At 48.3% G+C, this 15,447-nt stretch overlaps 1 protein-coding gene across 2 annotated transcripts in view; it reads right to left on the reverse strand.

Annotated features, from left to right (window-relative positions):
• IL1RAP (interleukin 1 receptor accessory protein) overlaps positions 1-10,529 on the reverse strand; it is a gene marked incomplete at its 3' end in the record, with an annotated part of 92,413 nt that extends 81,884 nt beyond the window's left edge. Inside the window, exons 1-2 of one of the 2 annotated variants that reach the window (XM_081329449.1) lie at positions 10,500-10,529; positions 10,165-10,244 (exon numbers count right to left, since the gene is read on the reverse strand). Of the gene's footprint in view, positions 1-10,164; positions 10,306-10,499 lie in introns of those variants that run through there. The other variant, XM_081329450.1, reaches the window with a different exon arrangement.
• Between the last annotated feature and the right edge of the window lie 4,918 nt (positions 10,530-15,447).

The raw sequence follows: 15,447 nt of genomic DNA on the forward strand, positions 1-15,447 counted from the left end.
GACTTGGGTCTGGCTAGTCTAAAGAAAAAAAGAAATAGGGGAGACATGATAGCAGTTATTCCAGTATCTGAGGGGCTGCCACAAGGAAGAGGGGGCCAGGTTGTTCACCAGGACAAGAAACAACAGTTGGAAACTGACCAAAGAGAGAAGCAACCTGGAACTAAAGATAAGTTTCCTGACAGTGAGGACAATCAACCAGTGGAACAGCTGGCCTCCAGAAATTACCGTATTTTCTGTCGTATAAGACGACTTTTTAACCCATGAAAATCATCTCAAAAGTTGGGGGGGTCGTCTTATACGCCCAGTCATCTTATACGCCGGAAAATACGGTATTTAAAATGCTCCAGAGGCCCGATCCGGGCATCGGAGGCCTGCAAAACGCTTCTGCTGCCCAGATCTAGGGCCGCAGAGCGATTTTGCTTCCCCCCCCACGGCCGATTTTGCAGGCCTCCGACGCTCGGATCAGGTCGCTGGAGCATCACCCACTCGGTGGTCACGCCCCCGGCACCCAGCGATGCATAAGTGGATTTCGGGTTGCAGTTTGGGCACTCGGTCCAAGGGTCCCTTCCAGCTTCCATCCTGATTGATTGATTGATGATTGATTGAATGGCTTGCCTTCAGAAGTTTACCAACTGAAGAAGTATTAATTAAGAAAATTTTAGAGTATGCAGAAATGGACAGATTGACTTTTAAGATTAAAGAGAAAAAAGACTCAGTGCTTTTTAGAACATGGGATAATTTCTATCAATGGCTAGAGAAACGAGTCAGAGAGAAAGGAACGTGATATGTAATTTTGAATATAGATTAGCAAGAAGGCGGCTATTGAGAGATTAATTAACATGTTGTTTATGATAATTAACTATTATCTATTATTTCTTGTTAAACACATGAACCCAGACGTCATGCTGTTTGCTAAATATTGAGAATGCTATTTGGAAAAACCTGAACCCTAACCCCAATCCTGATCCCACCTCATTCCTAACCCTATAAAAACTAATAAAATTTATACAAAAAAAAAAAATAAAAGAAGAAGAAGTTGTGGGAGCTCCATGCCTGGAGGTTTTTAAGAAGAGACTGGACAGCCACTTGTATAGGATCTCTTGCTCGAGCAGGGGGCTTGACTAGATTTATTTATTTATTTTTATTTTAATTCCATTTATATCCCGCCCTTCTCCGAAGACTCAGGGCGGCTTACAAACTTAGATGACCTCCAAGGCCCCTTTCAACTCTGTTATTCCGTTATTATTAAATTTATTCGCCACCCATCTTATATGATTTGAGGCGACTCTATGCAGAATGGAAACACTTTGATTTATTATAATGAAATTCCACCAAGATTACGCTCTCTTTAGATCACGCCCTACCGGCTCTTCCAGATTCATCAGATCTTCAGCATATAGAATTAATCTACCGTCTGGTTTTGAATAACGTGCCGAATCATAATTTTCACCAAAAGGGTTGGGTTCAAACATGTTGAGACACACACTACACCACCCCAAAATAAATTAATAAATAAAAGCAGTGTTTTCCAAAATGTTTATCCGTGCGTTATCAGCTCTGCTCGTTTTAGCACACAGTATTTTTGGAATCTGAGTACTGAAAAACCCACAATCTGTGGCTGAAAAATCCTCTTCTTGATGGGGATTATTTTAAAAGTGAAATGCATCAATTAGTTTTTGCCACAGGGATTTTTCTATCTTTTTTTTTTGCACTGGGGATTTTTCTGCCGTCTACGATTGTGGTCTCTCTCTGTGTGTGTGTCTGTAAGTACCATTCAACCACCCACAATGTGCCAACTTTGTAAAAAGTTATGGGATTCCCAGCAACACCTTTGTCGATCTGTCACACCCTCAAGGCATTCCCTTTTCACCATTTACCACCCCCTCCCCAGCCTCCTTCAAATGTTTTCTCAATGCACACCCGTAGCACATGGCAAAAAATGTACTACACATGTGAAAATCATTAAAACGGGCTTTTTTTAAAAAAAAAATATTTCTAATTTATTTGGATTTTCCCAGAACCAGAACGAGGATTGGCCTACCATAGTTTGCATCTTGCAGGCTTTTATTTTCGTTTTTTTCCTTTAAAGCTCTTTTTTTTTTTTTTGAAGAGCTGTCTCTTCAAGCCACATCGTTTGCAAAATCTAACCAATACATTTCCGGATCTTGAACTGAGGTTGACTTTGGGGTGGGTGTTTGTTTTTTTTTTGTCCTCAAATAATCTATGTGGTTAATTGTGGTGTGAACCGTTTGGTTAATTTTGGGGCTAACGTTGTGCACAAACCAAGAAAAAGAAGTTACCGGTAATTCAGCAAGTCAGGCATGAGGTGTGAATTCGTTGCTCCCTTCCAGAAAACAGCCGTTACGGCAGTACTAGGAATCCTCGACTTTAGCGACCTTCTGAAAAAAGGGGCTTACGATGATTTTTCACACTTACGACCGTCGCAGCTTCCCTCACGGTCACACGATCAAAATTCAGGCGCTTGGCAACTGATTCGTGTTTATGACGGCTTACAGCGTCCTGGGAGGTCACGTGATCCCATTTTGCGGCCTCCTGACAATCAAGTCAGGGGTCTTCAAACCTGGCCCTTTTATTTATTTATTTATTTATTTATTTATTCGTTTTATATACCGCCCTTCTCCCGGAGGACTCAGGGCGGTGTACAGAGCAAAGTAAGTATACAATAAACCAACAATAAAACAAATAAAACCCCAGATCTACAAATAAAACCCCAAATCTATTAGGCCAGGCCGGCTTGCTGGAATAGATAGGTTTTTAAATCTCGCCGAAAGGTGCGAAGGTCGGGGGCCATCCGGATTTCGGCTGGCAAGCAGTTCCAAAGGGTTGGCGCACCCACCGAGAATGCTCTCCCCCTGGGGGCCACCAGCCAGCATTCTCTGACCGGTGGCACCCTGAGGAGGCCCTCTCTGTGGGAGCGCACAGGACGGAGGGGTGTTGACGCTGGCAGTAGGTGCTCCCGTAGGTAATCCGGACCCATGCCATGTAGGGCTTTGTATGTCATCACTAGCACCTTGAATTTCACCCGGAAGGCAACTGGAAGCCAGTGCAGCTCACGAAGCAGAGGTGTAATATGGGAGTATTGGGGAGCCCCCAAAAGCGTCCGTGCAGCTGCACTCTGTACCAGCTGAAGCTTCCGAGTGGTTCTCAAGGGCAGCCCCATGTAAAGAGCGTTGCAGTAGTCAAGACGAGAGGTCACAAGTGCATGGGTGACTGTACGTAAGGCATCCAGGTCCAGATAGGGTCGTAGCTGGCGCACCAGACGAACCTGAGTGAAAGCCCCCCTAGTCACAGCTCCTATGTGATCTTCTAAGGAGAGCTGTGAATCTAGGAGGACACCCAGGTTGCGAGCCCTATCTACGGGGGGCAGTAACTCGCCCCCAATATTAAGGGATGGAATACTCTGAATATCCTGACATGCCGGTATGTACAGCCATTCAGTCTTGTCTTATGACTTGTGGACTTCAAGTCCCAGAATTCCTGAGCCAGCAGGGGGGAAACTATGGCCTCTTCATGACTTGTGGACTTCAACTTCCAGAATTCCTCAGCCAGCATGCCTGGCTGAGGAATTCTGGAAGTTGAAGTCCACAAGTCATAAAAGGGCCAAGTTTGAAGACCCCCTGATCCAAGTCAGCCAAGTTCACTTAACGACTGCGTGACTAACGTAACAACCGCAGGGATTCACTTAGCAAAACTCATCTAACAAATATCTCACTTAGTACTTAATTTTGGGCTCCCTTGTGGTGGTATGTTGGGGACTGTCTGTGCAGGATGCCCTCAACTTACCACCATTCACTTAGTGACTGAAGTTACGACGGCACTGAAAAAGTGACTCGTGACTGGTTACCAACGACCACTGCAGTCACGAGCGCGGGATTCGAACTCTTGGCCACCGAAATGTATTTATGAGAGTTGCAGAGTCCCAAGGTTGTACCAATCACCCTTTGCCACTTTCCCAGCTGGCTTCCGGTCGGCAAAATCAAACAGGGGAAGCCAGATTCATTTAACGATGGCGTGATTTGCTTAACAACCGAAGGGGTTTGCTTCACAAACGGGGCCCAAAAGCTTGTAAAAACTGGGGACAACTCAAGTGGCCGCCCCCTTGCTTAGCAAGTGAAATTCGGGGTGCCAGTTCTGGTCGTAAGCCGAGGACAATCAACAGACGAGTGACTCTGACCGAGCCCCAAATGTCTATTGTTAAAGTAATTTGCTAGGGGTGTTTTGCCCTGTTTTGCAACCTTTCTTGCCTCCGTCATTAAGCGAATCACTGCAGCTGTTAAGTCAGTAACCCGGTCATTAAGCGAATCTGGTTTCCCCCGTGGACTTTGCTGGTCAGAAGGTCGCAAAAGGGGATCACGTGAGCCAGGGAGACGCTGCGACCTTTGTAAATCTGAGTCGGGTGCCAAACATCTGAATTTTGATCATTTGTTGAGTAGGTTTTGCCCCGTTTTACGACCTTTCTTGCCTCCGTTGTTAAGCAAATCACTGCAGCTGTTAAGAAAAGATTGGACAGCCATTTGTCTAGAATTGTACAGGTCTCCTGCCTGAGCAGGGGGTTGGACTAGATCAGGGCTTTTCAACCAGTGGTACGGGTACCACCTGTGGTACCTTGGCAACTGGCAGGTGGCACGCGACCCAGAAAAGTGGTAGCGGGGGAGGGGAATGAGCTGAACCGGTGGCAGCACCGCACAAGCCGGAGTGAGAGACGGCTGGAGCTGCAGGGCTGTCGGGGCTCAGCAGAAGTGCCAGGATCAGCTGGAGCTCAGCGCTAATCCTGGCACTTCCGCTGAGCCCAGAAGAAGCATCAATCAGCTGGAATGTTGCAGCATCTCCAGGGTCTTGTGATTTACATCCAGACGCTTGGCAACCGATTCATATTTATGACGGTCACAGTGTCCCAGGGTCATGTGCAGTGACCAAAACCTGCTGCAACCACCCAGCAGAGGGGGGGAAATAAAAACCAAACACCCCCACCCCCGCTGCCAATCCTCAACAGAAATGCTCACAACAATGAAACCCTCGGACAGGAGGAAGAGCGCCGCCGGGCGGGCGGGCAGGAGTCTTGCTCGGCTGTGGCTTGGGGGGTCCTCTTTTCAGGGCCATTGTAACTTCGAACAGTCACTAAGCGAACAGTTGTAAGTCGAGGACTACCTGTACTTCATCACTTTTTTTTTTTTTGCTAGGCGACTGGTGGTCCTCGGATGCTGCCCTATCCTAAAAGTGGTACAATGGGTGAAAAGGTTGAAAAGCCCTGGACTAGATGACCTCCAAGGGTCCCTTGTTATTCCATGATCCCGTAAGGGTCTCCTCCTTGAGCAGGGGGTTGGACTAGAAGACCTCCAGGGTCCCTTCCAGCTCTATCATTCTATGTTCCATGTTCCACAGTTTTGGGCACACTTTTCCCAAAAATGACTGCACTGACCTGTTAGGGCAGATTCCCAGGACAGCCATGAGGACTTTTCAGCGAAGAGAAAAGCAAACTGACCTGAGAAATTATAGCCGGATTTAGATATATATAAGAAAGCCTTGGGGAAGGCCTTTTCCATGGCTACCGAAAGTAGGACAAGAAATAATAAGTTTGCAGCTGCCTACATTTTTTTTTATATTATGGAAAACTTCCTAAAAGGTAAAATCTGTGCAATAGCAGATCAGTTATTAGAGCATTTGAGCTTTTCCACCTGGGCAACTTTCAGAGGGGCGGACTTCAATTCCCAGAATTCCCCAGCCAGCATGGAGTACAGGCAAGTCCTCGCCTTACGACCACAACCGAACCCAAAGCTTCTGTTGCTAAGCGAGCCAATTCAGGGAGTTTTGCCCCAATTTAACAGCCTCAGTTGTTAAGTGAATCGCTGCAGTCGTTAAGCTAGTGACCCGGTTGTTAAATGAATCCGACCTCCCCATTGATTTGGCTTGTCAGAAGGTCGCAAAAGGGGATCACGTGACACCCCCGGGACCCTGTGACCGTCATAAATATGAATCAGTTGCCAAGCTTCTGAATTTTGATTGCGTGATCACGGGGAGGCTGCAACGGTCGCTAAGCGTGAAAAACTGTCATAATTCCCTTTCTTCAGCGACACTGTAATTTCAAACGGTCACTAAACAAGCAGTTATAAGTCGAGGACTACCTGTATGGGCACTTCAGGGACTTGTGCATATCCTGATGTGCTGTCTGAACATCTGGTGAAGTTGGTGCTTCTCAACCTTAGCAATGTTAAGATGGGTAGACTTCAACTCCCAGAATTCCCCAGCTGGCTGGCAACATTTAGCTTGGTGAACTTCAACTCCCAGAATTCCCCAGCCAGCTGGGAATTGAAGTCCACCCATTTAAACGTGGCAGAGATTGAGAAACACAGCAAACAGTGTTTGTTCTTCATTTGTGAGGTTCTTAAGCAGAGTCTGGAAAATCCCCTTTGCCGAAAGTTTAATAGTTTTTTTCTGCACCCTTCCAAGGGTCAGACTAAATGACCTCTGGCTTCCCTTACGGCTCCAACTCCACAGCTCTATGACGGGCCTGCCCAAGCAACAGTCACCAACACCGGAGCCGGAGCCATTTGACACACGTCACAACAACATCTTGCGTGTGGCAATGTTCGCCTGCCTGCAAGGTCTTCTTGCCCCAGAGAGGTTAATGCATCTCTTAAAATCATCCGTGTTATTCCTGACCATTTTGAAAGCACACACACACACACACACACACACACACACACACACAGACGACAGCACCATGAAAAAAGACACAAATGTTATCCGCTGTGAGGACCAGCACAAACCACAAAACATGTACAGGTGTACAGGTAGTCCTCAACTGACGAGAGTTACAGTCAGGACAATTAACCAGTGGAACTCCTCACCTCCAGAAGTTGTGGGTGCTCCAACACTGGAGGTTTTCAAGAAGAGACTGGACAGCACTTTGTCTGAAATGGTGGAGGGTCTCCTGCCTGAGCAGGGGGTTGGACTAGATGACCTCCAAGGTCCCTTCCGACATCACCACCATCATCATCATTAATGACAGTTCATTACAACGCCACTGAAAAAGGCCACTGCTTTTCCACACTTAAGGACCGTGGCAGCATGGCAACTGACTCATAAGTACGACGGTCACAGTGTCCTGGGGTCCCGTGATCCCCTTTCGCGACCTGCTGACGAGCAACGTCAAGGGGGAGCCCAGATCCACTTAACAAGGGTGCTACTAACGTAAAACCACTGCCGTGACCCACTTAGCCACCGTGGCAAGCAAGGTCGTAAAGCAGGGCGAAACATACTTAAGAAATTCTGGGCTCACTCGGGGCCGTGAGCCCATGCAAAGACTCGGCTCTACCAATTCAGCCGAAATAAAACACATCCGTGTGACCCATTTCCAACTACAGGTACTGCCGAAAGCGCCGGGGGGTGGGTGGGGTGGGGGAGGAAGGGAGAGAGAAAATCTGGGCATGAATAAACTGAATCACCGGCCCCCGGATTGCAATTTGCTGGATTTTAGCCTCCCCCAGACCTGAAATACGGCAGCTAAGACTCTCTGCAGATTCTAAAAGCATCGCAGGAGGATCAAGAGAAGAGGGGAAAGAAAAAAAAGACAACCCCCCCCCCAGACAGGCTCGTACGTTGCATAACTGACCTGGTGCAATGGCGGTGGTTGTGAGCTGCAGACTGCAGACCCTGATCTCACACAACCCAGCCCAGACACACAACTCCCCTTCAGCCCTGCCGCCTGTGCCCAGCAAACAGGCCAGAAAACCAAGGGGTTTGGCTGCCCCAGAAGTGGGACCCATGGAGAAGCTTTGGCGGGGGAAGCCGGAAAGAAAAAACAGAGCGGAATAGACAGTATATAAAGAGAGGCATAGAATCAAAATCGGCTGAACTATAAGTACTGCTTTACAAAGCCTTAGTAAGGCCACACTTGGAATACGGCATCCAGTTTTGGCCACCATGCTACAAAAAAGATGTTGAGACTGGACACTGGAAGTTTTTAAGAAGAGACTGGACAGCCATTTGTCTGGAATGGTGTAGGGTTTCCTGCCTGAGCAGGGGGTTGGACTAGATGACCTCCGACGCCCCTTCCAGCTCTATTCTGGTTGACTGAGAATACTTTATTTGGCCAAGGGTGATTGGACCCGCAAGGATTTTGTCTCCACTGCAAAAACTCTAAAACAGGCGTCTTCAAACTCGGCCCTTTTAAGACTTGTGGACTTCAATTCCCAGAATTCCTCAGCCAGGCACGCGTGACGGTCGCTGTGTCCCTGGGGGGGGGAGGCACGTGATCCCCTTTTGCGACTTTCTGACAAGCAAAGTCAATGGGGAAATCAAATTCGCTTAACGACTGCATGACTAACTTAACAACTGCAGGGATTCACTTAATAGCTGTGGCGAGAACGGTCGTGAAATGGGGCAAAACTCGCTTAACTGTCTCACTTAGCGACACAAATGATCGTCGTCGTAAGTCGAGGAATGCCTGTATCGAAGGGAGAGGAAGGGAGGCAGGCCCTGTATATAAGTCTGCCTTGCAAATAAAATTAAAAACTTATCCCACCTTCCTCCCCCGTGTATCCCTCTCCCTCCTTTTTCCATCTTGCGGTAAGGCTTTCATTTGCTCTGCTCTGTCATTTGACATTCAGCCGTTGGTTTTTTCCCCTCCCCCCAATGTTTATTACGCTGTAAGCCGCCCAGAGTCAGCTTTAAATCGAAGATGGGTGGTGGATAAATTTAATAAATATAATTATAAAATAAAAATAATAAAATAAAAATAAATATAACATAAAATAAATAGAACATAATATAAATACAATAATAAATAAAATAAATCCAACACTAACAGTAATAACAATAGTTGGAAGGTACCTTGGAGGTCATCTAGTCCAACCCCCTGCTCAGGCAGGAAACCCTCTACCATTCCAGACAAATAGTTGCCCAATCTCTTCTTAATTTACAGCTTCTGGAGGCAGGTTGTTCCAATGGTTAATTGTTCTCACTGTCATTACATTCCTCCTTAGTTCCAGGCTGCTTCTCTCCTTGATGAGTTTCCATCTGTTGCTTCTTGTCCTGCCTTTGGGCGCTTTGGACAACAGCTTGACTCCCTCTTCTCTGGGGCAGCCCCTGAGAGATTGGAAGGCTGCTGTCATGTCCCCCCTCGTCCTTCTCTTCATTAAACTAGACGTAACCAATTCCAGAAACGGTTCTTTGTATGTTTTAGCCTCCAGTCCCCTGATCATCTTTGCTGCTCTTCTCTGCACTCTTTCCAGAGTCTCAACATCTGTTTTACACCGTGGTGACCTAAACTAAGATGGTGGCCACATCCATGCAATTGAAGCGGGAGAAGACCCCTACCACATGTACAAGATGAACATATGGTGTGTGTGTGTGTGTGTGTGTGTGTGTGTGTGTGAACCCCTACAGCACCAGCAACCTTCTCCCCCCCCATGCAAGGTCAGCCAGCCCAGAACAGGAAGAATACCCCCACCCCCTCCATCTCAGGAGGCCCCCTCCTAATGAGGTCACTTGAAGACCTCACGGCTGCATTCGCACAACAAGCTAACCCGAGTAATGACTGGTGTGTGTTTACGTGGCCCCGGTAAAGCCATCCCGTGGGGCCAAGCCACAGCTCCACCTGTTGCCCAAGACCAGAGGTCAAAACCACGAAGATGTGCCTCTTCCCTGCTCTGCATCTGGCTTGTCCTAGAATCCCCAAGCAAGGCACAAGGTCCCCTTCCCTAGGCGCACACAACGCCTCTGCGAGGTTGAACAGGTGGTAAAAGGGAAAGGAAAGGGGGGGGGAGAAAGGACCCCAGCCAGCTCATTTGTGACCCGTTAGTCTTCTTCACACGATATGCTCAATCCAGTTCTTGCCTTCCCCCCTTTTGCAGACACCCCAAAAAAGCAGGAATGTCCAACCTTGGTCACTTTAAAGACCTGTGGACTTCAACTCCCACAATTCCCCAGCCAGCAAGGCTGGCTGGGGAATTTTGGGAGTTGAAGTTCATAAGTCTTAAAAGTGGCCAAGGATAGACCCCCTGCTCTAAACCAGCCTTAACCAGGTTAGCACAAACCATCCTCCCGGAGCCGACGGACGGAAGCTTTCCCGCAGCTGGCTGCCAGCCAGGGCTCCGACCACCACTCCCATCGTCCCCAGCCGCGCAGCTCCCGGCACCTTACCTGGCGGAGCTGTCTTCGGGAGCGCCGGACGCATCAAGGCGAAGGCTCCGGCGGCGGCATCCCCGGGGCTGAGACTCCAGCTGCGGGGGGAGGGAAGCCGCTCAACGCGGCAGCCCCGAGGTGGGAGCTGAAGAGGGGGAGAGGGGGGGTGGAGGGGTCCGACTAGAAGACCTCGGCGGGTCCCTTCCCACCCGCCGCTAGGAGTCTCCCGCGGGCCTCCCAGCTTCAGCGGCCCCGCGGGCCGCTTCCCGACCTTGCCTCCAGCCCCACGCCGTCCGGGAAAGCCCGGACGGCTCCTTTGCCCATCAGTCGCACAGCCGCCCCCCCCCCCAGACCTTCTTCCCCTTCCCGCCGCCGCCTTCGCTTCTACCAGCCGGTCCGGAGAGCCGGATCGTCCCCGAAACAAGGCGCTTCTCCCCTCCGGCGAGGCCAAAGCCGGAGCCGCCGGCCGCTCCTCCGGCCCGCAGCCGGGATGGCAGGCGGAGAAAGAGGCGCCGCTCAGCCGCCCGACGGACCCCGCGACCCCCCGAGCGCCGCCTCGGCAATTGCCCCACTTCCCCGCCGCCGGCCCCGCCCCGGGCGCCGGGGATTGGAGGAGGAGGGCCCGCCCGCGGCACGCCCCCGACCCGCCTCCCCCCCGCCCCCGCCCAGAGGCGGGGGGGGGCGGCGGGGGCGTCTCAGCTGTTGGCACCGGTTGCGCAAGGCGCAAGTCCGCGCGGGGAAGGAGACGGCGCCTGGACTACAGCGCCCATCGTCCGCAGCAGGGGGCGTCGCGGGGGCGGGGAAAGAGGGGGGGTCCCTGTGGTGGTGTTGGGAGGGGTCGATTTCTCCCTGCTTCCCCCCCCCACCCCGGGGAAGGGGCGACGCGAGACTTGCCTGGCCCGGGGGAGGCGCGGGGAGGGTCCGCACCGCCAGAGTTCCAGGCTGAAGAATGAATGCGCGGTCTCAGGGCAGGCGGAGCGTGTGTGTGTGTCTGTGTGTCTGTGTGTTTGTGTGTGTTTATGTCTGTGGGTGTGCCCGCACCGCCTTCTGGAGTTTGCACAACCCCAAAAGCACTTCCTGACACCGGAGAGGCGGATCCGCTTTTAAGCAGCAAAGCAGATCCCGGAGAAAGAGGATCCCGGGCAGATGCCGGCGGGGTGGGGGTGGGGGTGGGGATGGGGGCTCTCAGGTGGGGTGGGGGTTTCTGGCAGATGTTTCAGGACCCCGCTGGGGAACATCATCAATGAAGTGAAGAAGGAGGAGGAGGAGGTGGAGGACAGCTGTGGGGTCCCTGGGTGGTCTCTGAGCTGGGTTGTTTCCTTGCAGACGTTTCATAGCCCAACTAGGAAACGTCATCAGTGTTAGTAGGGAGTGGGATGTACAGGGAGGAGGAAGAGGGGGGAGGGGGAGGAGGAAGAGGAGGAGGACAACTGTGGGGTCCTGGGTGCTCTCTGAGCTGGGTGGTTTCCTTGCAGACGTTTCATGACCCAACTAGGGAACATCATCAATGCTAGATGGGAGGAGGAGGAGGAGGAGGAAAAGGACTGTGGGGTCCCTGGTGGTCTCTGAGCTGGGTGGTTTCCTTGCAGACGTTTCATAGCCCAACTAGGGAACGTCATCAATGCTAGAAAGGTTTGTGGAGAGGAGGAGGAGGAGGAGGTGGACAACTGCTGGTCCTTGGTGCCCTCTGAACTTGCTTGTTGTTTCTTGCAGACGTTTCATGACCCAACTAGGGAACGTCATCAGTGCTAGAAGGAAGGAGGTTTTCTCCCTCTTTATATAAGTCACCTAAAAGTTACCAGCTTTGCCCCCTGAACCTGTGAGATCCTAAACCCGTGGTGGCGAACCTAGGGCACGGGTGCCACAGGCGGCACGCAGAGCCCTCTCCGTGGGCACGCACGCTGCCGTCCCAGTCCCAGGCCTTCAGCTGGGTTTTATAAAACCTTTTCGCTTTAGGCCTCCGCCGCCGTGTGCAAAAAAAGAAAAAAGGTTCAATCCATCAATCAATTTCAACTTCTCGCGGGGGGTGGGGGGGGAAGATCTTGCAGAGTTGGAATTGATTGATTGAACTTTTTAGTCCCACCCAGTCTGCCGTCACCACCGCAGCCACCCCGTGATCCACACCCACCCAGCACCCGATGATACATAAGTGGGTTTTGGGTTGCAGTTTGGGCCCTCGCTCTCTAAAAGGTTCGCCATCTCTGTCCTAAACGGAGCTGCCGGGTGGGGTGGGGTGGGGAGCCTGTCACGTGATCGGGAGATCAAGGGGACCTCTAGGAAGGGAACCCACTGGGGACATCCATCACCGAACATCAAAAGATTTTAATTTTAATTCACCCTGGAAATCTTTTATCCTTTTCTTCACTTAAAAGCTCAGAAACCAAGAGGGCGGGGACGCCGACTCTATGGCTTGCAGGCAGGCCAGAGGGTCCCCTGGGGGAGGTCAAAAAAGTCAAAATGGCAGCCGTAATGAAGTGATCCCAGCTCTGCCTGGGGTTTGTGTGCCACACTCATAAAGGGGGAACTTTCGTGGTCAGACCTACCTGCTTTTTTTGGACCCTTCTCAGTGGACGTGTTTGAAACGTTGATTATGGCTAACGTTGAAAGCAAAACTCGAGGGGGGGGGCAGAGGGCAGAAACCCCATTTTTCCCTTTGTGGATCCTTAGTGGCAACTTTCCAGATCCTCCCAGTAAGTGTTGATTTTTTTGCAGTGAGTAACTCATACTTTGCTCGGGTTAATGTTTAACACCCCTTCTTTATTTTGCATACAGGCAGTCCTCAACTTACGACCAAAATCAGCCCAGCATTTCCATCGTTAAGCGAGGCAGTTCTTAAGTTTCCATCCATTGTTTCTTGTCTTGCCTTCTGATGCTTTGGAGAATAGGTGGACCCACACACACACTTTTCTTTGGGGCAGCCCCCAAATATTGGAAGGCTGCTGTCGTGTCCCCCCTCGTCCTTCTTTTCATTAAACTGGACACCCCCAATTCCAGCAACCGTCCTTCGTGTGGTTTAGCCTCCAGTCCCCTGATCATCTTAAATCACAAGGAAGTAGATTCCAGCTGGATCGTGGGAAGGTCTCGGGAAAATCCCCGTGGAGGGAGCTGGCTCTCCTTGCCAGAAGGATGGAAGGAGAAACTGGACGGGCCTCTGCCAGGATCGGATGGCTGCCCTGGCAAAGGGTCAGACTAGATGGTCTCTGGGGAACCTTCCCGCTTTCACATCGTGTGATTCTGTCCTCGTGACAGACGTCTGGCAGGGCAGGCAAGCCAGGGGAAAACTCACTCGAAGAAAGGAGACAACAAACAGGGAAGTGATCATGTTTTTCTATTTATTTATTTATTTTTAATTGTAGTTTAATTTTTGACGATGGCTCCAAGCTTCCACAATGGGCAGTCCTTAACGGACAACGGTTCATTTTTTTGTTTTTTGTTTTTTTTTAATAGGAATGTTAGCTTATGAGTAAATTTTAGATTGTTATGTTTGTAATTATGTTATAGACGGGTTAAAGTGCATTATGTATTTGGTTATTTATATAGTTGTTTAATGTTAGTTAGATTATGATTATTTTATATTTGTAACCCTGTAATCAGCTTTGGGAAGTGGGGGAGGGGGAGGGGGGGTTTAGGGGTGGGTTGGGGATGGGATAATATTGTAACTTTTATAAAACTTTTCAATTTTAAAAAAAGGAATGTTTTATTGATTTTTTACAATAAAAATCCTTAGTGCCTAAGTGTACAGTGTGTTGTCTTGGTTCATATATTTGGGTGTGTGTGTGTGTGAAAACAGTCAAGAGTAGTTAATTAACAGTCAATGATAATTTTTGTAATTCCATAATTAGCATGTCAATTAATAGTATATTTCTCTGATCTTCCCTTCTCCCAGTAATATTCTCCTTCTTCAACTTTAAACAAATCTCCTTCTTAATATTTTCAATGCATCAATGGTTAAATATAAATATTTTTTTCCAGGTTCGTACAGATAATAATAACGTCCGCGTATGACATATTTTCTTATCAACTTGTGTTGTTTTTCTAAAACTCGTCTTATTTAGTTCACCATATATCCTATTACCCTAGTTCTTATTTAAGCTTTGTTTCCCCTTAATATTCAAATAATTCTTATCGGTCATAATTTGCCTGATATTAATCATCCAAACATCCAAACTTTCCATTCATTTAGTGACCTTCTGCAGTTACGAAAATAATATTTATGACATTATTTATGGCTTTTGAACTTCCTGGTTCTGCCTGTTTTTTCTTGAATTTTGCTTAATAATTGAAAATGCTGCTTTCCTCTGCAGCCTTATTCACACCCTTAATATATTTCAACGTTTCGATTCTCTCTCTCCTTATAGGCTGTATATGCCCAGGTAGCCCGACGATTTACGGCCTCAAATTCCAAGCAGAATTTCCGTTGCTAAGCAAGGCCGTCACTAAGTCAATCACGGCCCATTTCACGGCGGTTAAGCAAAACGCCGCCCTTAAGTGAATTGCTCAGTTGTTAAACAAGTCAGAAGCCGGCTGGGAAGATTGCAGATGGTGATCCCTAAACCCCAGGATGCTGCAACAGTCATAAATACGAGTCAGTTGACAAGTGTCCGAATTTGAACCACGTGACCATGAGGGGGGGTGGAATGCAGCAATGGTCATAAGTGAGAGGACTGGTCGTAGGTCCACTTTCTTCAGTGGTGGTGTAAGTTCAAACGGTCACTGGAGATTTTTAAGAAGGGGCTAGACAGTCAGCTGTCTGAAATGGTATAGGATGGTTCTCCTGCTTGAGCAGGGGGTTGGACTAGAAGACCTCCAAGGTCCCTTCCAGCTTCTATTCTATTCTATTCCATTCATATTTTCTATTCTATTCTATTCTATTCTATTCTATTCTATTCTATTCTATTCTATTCTATTCTATTCTATTCTATTCTATTCTATTCTTTCTCCTATTTTCTATTCTATTCTATTCTATTCTATTCTATTCTATTCTATTCTATTCTATTCATATTTTCTATTCTATTCTATTCTATTCTATTCTATTCTATTCTATTCTATTCTATTCTATTCTATTCATATTTTCTATTCTATTCTATTCTATTCTATTCTATTCTATTCTATTCTATTCTATTCTATTCTATTCTATTCTATTCCATTCATATTTTCTATTCTATTCTATTCTATTCTATTCTATTCTATTCTATTCTATTCTATTCTATTCTATTCTATTCATATTTTCTATTCTATTCTATTCTATTCTATTCTATTCTATTCTATTCTATTCTATTCTATTCTATTCTATTCTATTCT

The sequence above is a fragment of the Vipera berus genome (genome assembly GCF_964194415.1).
Source record: "Vipera berus genome assembly, chromosome: 5".
Taxonomy (NCBI): domain Eukaryota; kingdom Metazoa; phylum Chordata; class Lepidosauria; order Squamata; family Viperidae; genus Vipera; species Vipera berus.